The following is a 12,191-nucleotide window of genomic DNA, read 5'->3' as shown; positions in this document are numbered from 1 at the left end:
CCAAATTCACTATGATCTACAACCAAGACCAATTACCTACTCCTTACCTCAATTCACAACCAAGTGACAGCTGGTGGAAGGTTGTTTGCTGTTGGAATTAGAACAAGCAACTTCACAGTCGTACTTGTTGATCCACAGCACACAAAAGCCTGTTGAAATCCTTCCTTCAGTTCACGGCCCCCTGATGATACTGGAATAAAGTGAGTCAGACCAAGAACACCACAGCAACGATCAAGTACCCTACTCACTAATTAGGGTAGCATCCTTACCTCTGTGCTCTGAGCCCCAAATCGATGCCGGTGATCTAGGGCTGAGGTCCGTCGATGGCGCGGCAGCAACTCACGAAGAGGAAGAGGCTCGGCAGTAAAGAACTAGGGCACGACTTGGAGGGCTTCGGCAAATCTAGGGCATAGGAACTTGGTCGGCTACCGGCGCTTGGAAGAGGAGAAGAAGGGTCGGTGCTAGGGCTCCTGTGGCCGGCGGTGTCTCGGAAGGGTGAGGGAGTCGCGGGTCGGCCGGGCTAGGGCAGAAGAAGCCGCGACGGCGTAGGCTGTGGCGACGACAGCGGCGCTAGGGCTCGGATGCCGACGGATCGGGGGTTGGCGTCGCGTCGGCCAGCTTCGGCAGAAGAAGAGAAGAGAGGGGCTCGGGTAGGACGAAGAGGAAGAGAGCTTGGCCGAGGGGTTTATTCACGAGGGGGAGCGGCGGTTTTGCGTCGTCGGTTGGGAGAGGGCGGTTAGGGAACGGGGTGGTTCGGCGGGGGAAGGAAGAGGGGCGCGCACGGTTTCGGCGAGGAAGGGAAGAAAAGAAATAAAGGAAAGAAAATAAAATCAAATAAAAAGGAATTAAGAAAATAAACATTTTCTCGCTTAAATGGGTAGCTAAACAGGCTTTTCTCGGGCCTCGTTTTTATCCCCGTAACCTGAATCATACGAGCTCCGAAAAATTACCAGAAAATTTTTAAAAAAAATTCAAAAAATTCCCTTATCATTATTCGTCATTTTTCAGTATTTTACAGAGGAGCTCTCCAGAGGTGCCACAATGTTACGCTAAATTTCAGCTAGAACATGATTCTGATCTCTAAAAAATCATGCTCACGTTGGACTAATATAAGATTAAACTAGGCCCATGGTAGTGCTGATCTCCTGTCCTTAAATATGTTCATTAAACATACCTTTGCAGATGATTAAGAAGCATAGGCTGAAACACCCACTGCACCTTCTTGCGTCTTTCTAAAACAAGAGTATAAGCGACGAACAAAATCCTAAACTTGCGTGCAGAGAGTCAATCTATGTGGTTTCATCGAAAATCCTCATCGCCAAGGACATTTGCAGAGGCATTCAGTGTGGGACGATCTCGCTGATTAAAATAGAGCATCGGATTTTTATAGTCGGAGACTTATAGGTTTACATGCACGGAGAGGAGGGAAAAAAATGTTGACTTTGCATGGATTCAAACCATCCCAATTATTTTAAAATCAAAACGCTTTAAATGCGGCTTGGATGACGGATATTCGTAGTAGGAAAGGTAAAATGAGAAGATTAGATAAATACATGCGCCCTTTAATAATCATGATGCCCTTTCATAAATTTTCAAATCTGATTTGATAAATTTCTTCATTAATTTTGTGGCATAATGCTCGTGGGTAATACATCAGACCCGTCAAGGTCACTCTAAAATCGTCATGGACCCTTCTTTCAACACCTTTCAGGTCGTGTCAACGGAAATTGTCGCAGACTCTAAAAGAGACTTGGAAGTCGTTACCTGAAACAAAATCTAAATCGAACCATGATTAGATCCTATTCGAGTGTGAGTAGACGGACGTTAGAAAGATAATGTTCATATTGACTGGATATCGACTGATAATGACGTGGACCTCCGACGAACTAAGTCTACAATCACAGAGTCGTTGGTACCGAGCCAGGGAGGGGATCCCCGGTGATAGCCCTCCGACGCTCAAGTCAACTACCTGCGACGATAAATGAAGTAGAGAAGAAACGAGCAGCGTAACTGTAGCAATAGTAGTCCAAAACATACCTCCGATGAAGCTCTAGGGCTCCTTATATAGGGCTACCAGAGGACACGCACATGTTTCCCAAGGTGCGCACGCACTACAACAAAAACATTAAAAGACAACGGTTAAAAACCATTGTCATAAGCCCTTTAAAACCGTTGTAATTGACAGTGTTGTTAAAAGTGGGGGGCTACGACAACGATTTTAAACCGTTGTCTTTGAATGAAAGATAACAGTTTTGCAACGGTTTTAAACCGTTGTCTTTGAATGAAAAGACAACGGTTTAAAATCGTTGTTATTTAGAGCATTTTTAATAATGTAACACTGCCAGTTATAATCGTTTTTGGAGATACGACAACGGTTTTTAACCGTTGTCTTTGAGGATGATAGACAACAATAACGATTTTAAACCGTTGTCTTTTAAATTATTATCTTTTAATACTAATATATCATATTTCAATTTAAATATATAATAAAGAATCATAATCAAGAAAGAATATTCCCTACATCAACATCATTCAAAATGTTAGTTATACAAGAATTACAATCACAAAAGAAAAAACATATCTCATGTTCAAATAAAATTTATCCCAATAATATGAAAACATAACGGTGGTTTCCTCGAGCTGACTTGGTCATGTGCTTGTTGAGACTTGGAAGTCGTTACCTGGGACAAAATCTAAATCGAACCATGGTTAGTTAACCTGCTTTGCTAGAGTGGTAAGTACGGCAACCACCTGCTTGTCAGATAATTCATATTCATCAATAAATAGTGTTGGAGATGGAGCTCTAGCTACCACCATGCTTTATTGTTTCTGCACAGAACATGAACAACAATTCATCTGTTTCCCTCATGTATTATTATTCCCTCCTCTTCTTCTCCAATATTTGTTTATCAGCTGTAGCTACTGAGTTTCTCTTCAATGGGTTCCGAGATGCTGCGAAAAACCTTAGCATGGATGGTGCTGCGCTTATCACATCCAATGGAGTTCTCCAGATAACAAATGACAGCACGAGGCAAATCGGCCACGCCTTCTTTAACTCCCGTGTGCTCATGTTGAAGAATGATTCTATCTCCTCTCCCGCTCTCTCATTCAGCACGACTTTCGTGCTCGACATCATCACTTACAATGGCACCGGAGGGCATGGCATGGCCTTCGTGATCGCCCTCTCCATCCCCCTTCATGGAGTTCAAGATGGTCAGTACCTCGGACTCCTTAACGAGAATAACAATGGCAACTTCTCCAACCATCTCTTCGCTATAGAGTTCGACACGGTTAATGCCACCAGACGGTTTGTTGACTTCAAGGAGAACCATGTCGGAGTGGACATTAACAACCTCACTTCAGTCGTCGCGGTGCCTGCTGCTTATCACACAGACGAGCACAAAAATGTGACGGTGAACTTGTTGGGCGGAGAGCCAATTCAGGCGTGGATCGACTACGATGGCGCTGCGAAAGTTTTGAACGTAACCATAGCTCCATTTATGGTTCCAAAGCCGCACCAACCTCTCATATCTTGGCCGATCAATCTTTCGCCAATATTCAAAGAGTACATGTACGTCGGTTTCTCCGCGGCAACTGGGAGGCCTACGAGCAACCATTATGTCCTAGGCTGGAGCTTTAGCACAGTTGGGTTAGCACCCAACCTAACTCTGTCAGAATTGCCTCTTCCTCCAAGGAAAAAGGTAAACTCATCGACTTCAAGAATTGGTATCGTTAAGGCTGTGCTTGTATCTTCCCTTATCACATTAGTATTTCTGTTGTTCTTGTTTCTTGTTTCCAAGTACTTACGAAATCGAAGAATACTGTCAGAGAACCTTGAGGATTGGGAGTTCGATTACCCCAACAGGTTCCCGTATAAAGAGCTCTATAGAGCGACCAAAGGTTTTAAAGAAACTGAGGTCCTCGGCTCAGGAGGTTTTGGTAAAGTCTACAGAGGGATCTTGCGGCGCACCGGAAAACAAGTGGCTATAAAAAAGATATCAAATTCTTCTAGTCAAGGTGTGCGGGAGTTCATTGCGGAGCTCTCTAGTTTAGGCCAGATGAGACATCGGAACATAGTGCAGCTCCTAGGATGGTGCAAGCGGAATGAGGACCTCCTCCTCGTCTACGACTACATGCCCAACGGAAGCCTCGACACCTTCCTCTTCGATGACGATAGGGGCACCGACTTGAGTTGGAACCAGAGATTCAAGATTCTGAAGGATATCGCATTTGGGCTCCTTTACTTGCACGAGGAATGGGAGCAAGTGGTAGTTCATAGAGATGTCAAGTCGAGCAACATGCTGCTAGATGCCGAGTTGAATGGAAGATTGGGTGATTTCGGCCTTGCTAGGCTACATGAGCATGGAAAGGACCCTCGCACCACCCGAGCTGTGGGAACGATGGGATACATTTCCCCTGAGCTATACAACACTGGTAAGGCCACTACCGGATCAGATGTTTTTGCTTATGGCATATTGCTCTTCGAGGTGGCTTCTGGTCGGAGGCCAATAGAACACACTGCTCCATCGATATTGCAGGTGGTTCTAATTGATTGGGTGCGAGAGTGCCACACCATGAACAAACTACTAACTGTCGTAGATCCAAGGCTAAATGAATACTACGACAAGAAGGAGATGGAACTCGTACTGAAGTTGGGATTGCTTTGTTCTCAATCTATTCCTGAAGCTAGGCCTACCATGAGGCAAGTGACACAATATCTCAATGGCAATGACATTCTCAGTGATGATGTTGCTTTTGTGTTCTCAGAAGTAAATTCACACGATTTGAACTCTCAACTTCGATATACTTCGTCATCCAAAGCAACGATATCATCAACTCTCTGGGAAGGGAGATGACAAATCACACAGTTAATTGCATGCATTGAGATGAGTAAGGTTAAGAATTGTGTCAGGGATATTCTTCCACCACTTAACTCTCTGTCGTGGCCTATAGAAATATGGATTTAGTGTATGAAATATGTTGAAATTATTTAGTACCATCAATCATGTCTTCTTATTCATCTATTGTATCCTCTGTTTTTTTTGTAATATAATTACATCTATCTTTGATGTTAATCAGCATTTTATTTTTTTAGTGTGAATTTCTCTTAGGAATCAACATGGCATTGCCCATGGTTAGTTTTGTGATGCTTGATAGGATAGTAATTATCCTAAGGACAGATAAGAAGGGAGAATTGAGAAGAAGGTAAAAAATAGAAACTGCCAAAAAGTAACTTTATTAAGAATTAAGTATCCTCATTACAACAAATTTTACTTTCCGCGATGCATCATCAACAACGCATGGTTAGGACGACTGATCCGATGGCAAGAACGGGGGGATCATTCGTTGGCGGGAGGTCAACGACACATGGAGGTCAAGGGTCAAGAGGGTCAACACCAAGGTCGTGCCGAGCGGACTGGCCGACCATCCCCGGACATCCGGCCGACCGGGCGCCCGGTCCGGGTCTCCTAGGCGATAGGACAAAAGACAACCTGACCATGGGGCGGGTTTCCGATGCTCAAGGTAAAAGAGTCTTTAAGCCGAGCGGTCAGGACGCTCGGCTAAGCTGCAGGACAGTAATCCGCAATCCCAGCCGAACACGTGAATAGGGCTTCTTGGAGGACATGAGCGCCGAGCGACCGTTCCGCTCGACCCGGGAACAGATAAGAGCGCTAGGAGACAAAAAGGACAGCTGATAGCTTCATCCTCGAGACACCTGCCGCCGACAAATAGCATAGTCGGCGGCCGGAGCGGACAGAATATCGTACGATAGAAGCTTCCACCGTCACATCTGGGATATGCTAGGACGATTGCGGAATGACGTCAGGCGTACTTTTCTGACACAACCCTACTGAGGTATGTTTGGGGAAGCGTGCACGCATCGAGAAACGTGCCCACGCCTCCCCGGGGGTCCTATATAAGGACCCTCAGACTTCGATGGAGGTATGCAATCTTGATCATTGTAGCCACAATAACATTACTCTGCTTCTTCGCTGACTAACTTGAGCGTCAGAGGGTCGTCGCCGGGAAACCCCTCCCGGCTCGGCTTCTTTGCAGGTTCGCCGGAGATCTACACCACCAGTCGGAGACAGCGGAGAGTGCCACGTCCCCAGCGTCCGTCGACTCAGCGCTCGGACATGATCAAATTGGCGCTGTCTGTGGGAACGCACCTGAATCCGAGCCTAGAAGATGGAAGAAGCTGGACATCAACTCTTGGTAACGCTCTCTCCTGAGGAGCTCGAAGCACTCATTCAAGCGCGAGCCTCAAAGATGGTCGAGCAGCAGCAGAAGGCTCAAGCAAAAAGGATAACGCAGCAGGCCGCATCCGTCTCTGGAGGCCGAGCGGCAATGGAGGACCGACCGGAACAATATTCTACGTGGGCTCAAAACAAGGAGCAGACCGACACACCAGGAGACGCGCCGGCCGCCCCTATTCCTTTCCATCGAGCACTATTCCAGACGCTATCAGAATTGGCCCTAGCCAACCAGGGATCGTCCGACGAGGCGCCTATCCGTGACGCTAGGAAGGGCAAGGCGCCCCAGACGGATTCGTCCCCCGAGCGGATCAATCGGCAGTTCTCCGACGCCATCCTGAGAGACCCACTACCAAAGCATTATGCGCCTCCGGCGATCGGAGAATACAACGGGACCACCGACCCAGATGACCATCTGGATAAGTTTGACAACACTGCCACTTTACATCAATATACAGATGGGGTGAAGTGCCGAGTGTTCCTCACCACTCTTTCTGGGTCGGCACAACGGTGGTTCCGTAGGCTGCCGGACGGATCAATAACAAGCTTCAAGGAGTTCCGCACGACTTTTCTCCACCACTTCGCGAATAGCAGACGCTATCAGAAAACCAGCGTCAGCCTATTCGCCATCAAACATAGACCGAGGGAGTCGCTCCGGGCCTACATCCAATGCTTCAACCAGGTGGCCATGGACATCCCGACGGCCACCTCGGAAACTATGATGAACGCATTTACACAGGGGCTTGTGGACGAGGATTTCTTCCGTGCGCTCGTCAGAAAGCCGTCCCGCAGCTACGACCACATGTTGAACAAGGCCATTGAGTACATAAACGTGGAGGAAGCTTAGATGGTGAGGAAAAAGGAAGCACCAGCCGAGTCGCCAGTCCCCGCCAGCGAGCGGAAGCCGCCATCCAAATTATCAACCGCCAAGAGGACCCCGCGCAGAGATGGCTCGTCCTCATCAGCAAGCGAGGTCACACGCTGTTTAACATGTAGCGGCCGATCGGCCTAAGCCAAAAGGGAAGGTGTGGACTCCCATGTTCTGCTCGCTCTACCAATCCGCCACACATAACACCCGGGATTATCGGAGTCTCCCTCCGATCGCTCATCCCGCTCCTACGAGTTATCGTCGCCGATCCCCATCGCCTGATAGGCAACATCGGCACCAAGAGGCCGGGCGGCGGGCAACCAGAGAATCACCCGAGCGGCACCTTCACCAGCCGCACAGATCTAATCCCCGAGTGTCGCATGAATGACCTAAGCCGTCCGCTCGGGAGGAAGAGAACAGAGAAAATGCCCCGAGGGGCGAAATCAACATTATCGTCGGAGGCCCAACCGGAGGAGATTCCAACAGGGTACGGAAGGCGAATGCAAGGTAGCTCACGATCCATGCAGTTGGCTGCAGTCAGAAGCAGGCGAACGGGCCTGAGATCAGCTTTGGGCTGAGGGACCTCGAAGGAGTTGAAGTTCCGCATGATGACGCCCTCATCATTCGAGCGGTAATAGCTAACTACACTATTCACCGCATTTTCATTGATACAGGCAGCTCGGTCAATGTTATCTTCCGGAAGGCATTTGACCAATTGCAAATTGACCGAGCCGAGTTGCTGTCGATGACAACCCCCTCTACGGATTCACCGGTAACGAAGTTTTGTCGGTCGGACAAGTCCGGCTGACTATCTCGCTGGGGGAGGAGCCACTCAGAAGAACGCGGACCGCCAACTTCATCGTGGTCGACGCTCCCTCCGCGTACAATGTTATTTTGGGACGACCGGCTCTCAACGAGTTCCGAGCGGTCGTCTCCACCTTCTGCCAGAAGATCAAGTTTCCGGTGGAAGATCAAGTTGGGGAGGTCCGAGGAGATCAGCTTGCAGCCCGGCGATGCTACGTAGAGATGGTCCGAGCCGAGGCTAGATCCGCTCGGAAAGTGTCACGAGTCGAGGTAAACGCTATAACTGAAAAACCACCTTCTCTAGTTTATGAAGAAAAAGAGGAGGAACAGATCAACCCTTCCCGACCGGAGGCAACGACTTTCATAGCAGCCGACCTAGAGGCAAGTCAGAAAAAGAAGCTGATCGGCTGCCTCTAGAAAAACTGTGACGTTTTCGTTTGGTCGACCCATGAGCTGCCAGGAGTCTCGCCGAGCATAGCGCAGCACGAGCTTCACGTCCGACTGGATGCTCGGCCGGTAAAGCAAAGGAAGAGAGACTTCAGTGCCGAACAGAATATCATCATCTGGGCGGAGGTGGAGAAGCTCTTGGAGGCTAGCCACATACGGAAGGTGCAGTTCCCGAGCTGGCTCGCAAACGTGGTGTTGGTCTCCAAACCAAGCAACAAGTGGCGAGTCTGCATCGACTTCCAGGATCTGAACAAGGCCTGCCCAAAGGATTTCTACCCCTTGCGCCGAATCGATCAACTGGTAGACTCCACGACCGGATGCGAACTGATATGTATGTTGAATGTATATCAGGGCTACCATCAAGTGCCGCTCGTCCGAGAAGACCAAGAGAAAGTCAATTTAGTCACTGTAGACGACACTAACTGTTGTAGATCCAAAGCTAAATGAATACTACGACAGGGAGGAAATGGAACTCGTGCTAAAGTTGGGATTGCTTTGTTCTCAATCTACTCCTGAAGCAAGGCCTACCATGAGGCAAGTGACACAATATCTCAATGGCAATGACATTCTCAGTGATGATGTTGCTTTTGTGTTCTCAGAAGTAAATTCACACGATTTGAACTCTCAACTTCGATATACTTCATCATCCAAAGAAGGGATGTCATCTACTTCTACTTCTCTCTGCCAAGGGAGATGTCCACCACTTTAACTCTTTGTTATGGCCTAGGGAAATATGAATTTAGGGTTTGAAAGATGAAGTAATACTAAGTACCAACCATAATGGTCTTTTATCCATCTATTGTATCACCATTTTTTATTGAAATATATTCACTAGGATAGTGAATCTATCCTTACTTTCTTTCTTTTTTTTAATGAAATATATTATATTGTCTTTCAAGTTCAGCATTTTATTCTTTGGTGTGAATTCCTCTTATGACAATATTACAGGATACTGCTCAAATCTGTATAATTTGGGCGTCTCAAAAAGATCACAGTTCAGCCCTCTTAACCTTTATAATTTTCAAATTCATACTTACAGTTTTACCATTAAATTTTGTTTCAATTTCTTTTGGAAAAGTAAAAAATATATAAATCATAAATCCAAGAGAACATAATAATAAAAAATTAAATCATGTCTTATTATTTTAAAAGTTGATTATAACCTTATATTTTTTTATTTTGTCATTTCACCCTCAAAGTATGATATATGTTATTGCATTTTAGTTTTTTTTTTGTAAAACAATATTTTTTATATCCCATTAACTCGAAGGAACTAGACCAAAAAAAAAAAAATCTATATTTTTTTTCAAATTCTTATGCAATTGTATAAAATCAAATTTCCTCTTAAATTTTCAAACTCTTATCCAAGAATTTGTTCTTGATGAAAAAATAAGTTAAAATATCAATTATTTTCTTATTATATAAAACAAATTAATACTAATAATATCTACGAGATGAAATACTTTTTGAATAAGCATATATATGAAATTGATTCAGTTAGATCATGTAATATCTAGTTGAATCAAATTTATATCTAAATGCTATAACTTTTTACCATAACAATTAAATTAGAATGAAAAAAATGCAAAATATGAAAAAACCATAAAAATCTAAAATTAATTTAGAATTTAATATATCATTTTTTACCTATTAATATTTATCATAATTCTAAATCGAAGTATTAAATATTACAGTATCTAGTATATTTATTGCAAAAGTGTCTTCCATAATTAAAAATCATTCCATTGTGAATGATGTTCTTTGTGAATATGTGACTACTCAATCACAAATGACCATTAGTATATAGATTGACATCCATGATACATTCGTGAATAAATTTAATGGTCGACTTGGTAAGAACTTGTTTATATTTACTCAATATACATAAAATTAATTAAGCAAACAAGCTTGAATAGTTCGTTAAATTAAACAAACAAGCTTGAACACATATGTATTCAGCTCCTTAACGTTCGTAAATAATGTTCGTGAACAATATTCATTAATAAAATTCTTTTCAATAGGTTAAATAAACAATAAAATAAATAAATTTGAATTATCAAGCTCAATAATCAATCAAACAGCTAAAAGTTTCAAACAATCAAACATGATTGAATTAAGAGCTTGATAACATCAAAACAAATCAAGCTCGAACCAAGCTCGAATCAAACTTCAAACAAACTCAAGCTCATAAAAAATAAACCAAATCAAGCATGAACAATCATTTCAAAAACTTAGTTCATTTTAAGCTCGGCTCGACTATCTTATCAAACAAACTTGAACATCTCAAAACTCAACTTGGCTTGGCTCGTTTACAACCCTAGTTGCTTAGCCTTTTGTTATGGAGTGATATTGATATATAGTACAACCATATGAACAACACCACTAAACTATATTACTTGAACGTAAGCATAAGGGTGGGAATTTTGTTCAACGCTTTTAAAGTTCTCACGCATAGTAAATAAGTGTTGAGAGTCCAATACATAAGGAAGGTATATCAAGAGTGAGTTGTTGAATGAACAAGATTCCAATTATTGAACCCAAATTTTGATCCTTTGACCTTGTACATTGTTTAAGATTGCACCTTCAACTTTTGTAGCTATTCTTTCTTCTTTTTTTATTTTGCGTTTTTATTTTATGAGGCCAAAATGACAACTGTTGGGAAAAAAACCCTACATAAGGTTAATGTTGTTGTCCCCTGCAAAAGCTTCCGTCAGCATATTCTATCTCAATTTCCTTTTTTTTTTCAGTGGAATCCAATTTCTTCATAGAAAAAGCGCATGATGTATGAATTTTATTAAATATGACATCTCATTCAACAATATATCTAATGCATTTATGAACATCGGGTTGCTTGTCATAAACAGCTATTTGATTATTAAATTGCATAGTGATTGGTTCAGAAATTTCAAATTTGATCGATAAATTGAGACATGCCCTGCCTTGATTTTCATCTATTCCATCTAGAAAGTTATTAATTCCCTTGTCACCAAGTAAGCCAAAGTTTCAATAACTGCAGCAGTCCATCACACAAACTAAACACAAAAAAATGATGATAGATACATACTTTGGGTAACAATTGTTTAGGTGCCTTTGCTTGCAGCCCAACTGCCATCAAGAGAATAGTACCAAGATATTTTTATTAGAAGGATAGAATCACAACTTTGACGAATTAATAAATATATTTTTTTTAATAGACGATAGATCTAAAAATCCTAAAATAATGGACAATCTGCTACAAATACTTTCCGATTTATTTTAAGTACCGGTGAAATTATTTCATGTGATCAGACAAGTCATTCCCAAATTAATCGACATAAATGGAATATTTAGTACCAACTAAATAAAAAAATAATATTAAGATATATCAGAACAAAACTGGTAATATATGAAGGTGTGACTTTTTCTGCGAATCTCGAGTGACCTCTCTATTCAGTCTTCCAATCACGCCGGTCGTTTGTCTATGAACGACTAAGGGTAACTAGATCACAATTGAATAGAAGGCTCCATGTGATTTTATAGAAGGTTCCCGTCACACTAGTTTTGTCGCATGTCTTACGGAAAATGCTTGTGGAACCACAAAGGTCATCATAACTCTACTTGGTTTGTACACCTCCCAGGTTATGTCAATGTTAAATGGCTACCAAAGGAGACTTACAAATCAGTTGCCTGGGAAAAAAATCTAAACTGAACCATGGTTAGTTAACCTGCACTGCTAGAGAGGTAATTTCAACATCATCCAACTCAGACATTTCTAGGAGATGTTGATGCAGCAACATACATATATTGATCAATAAATAGGTGGAAATGGAACTCTAGCT

The 12,191-nt window shown here is 43.2% G+C and overlaps 1 pseudogene; it reads left to right on the top strand.

Annotated features, from left to right (window-relative positions):
* The first annotated feature begins 1,128 nt into the window (after positions 1-1,128).
* LOC122029265 lies at positions 1,129-4,856 on the top strand (annotated as a pseudogene).
* Positions 4,857-12,191: the final 7,335 nt, after the last annotated feature.

The sequence above is a fragment of the Zingiber officinale genome, chromosome 10B (genome assembly GCF_018446385.1).
Source record: "Zingiber officinale cultivar Zhangliang chromosome 10B, Zo_v1.1, whole genome shotgun sequence".
In the NCBI taxonomy this organism is placed as follows: Eukaryota; Viridiplantae; Streptophyta; class Magnoliopsida; order Zingiberales; family Zingiberaceae; genus Zingiber; species Zingiber officinale.
This window is presented reverse-complemented; position numbering and strand designations above follow the sequence as displayed.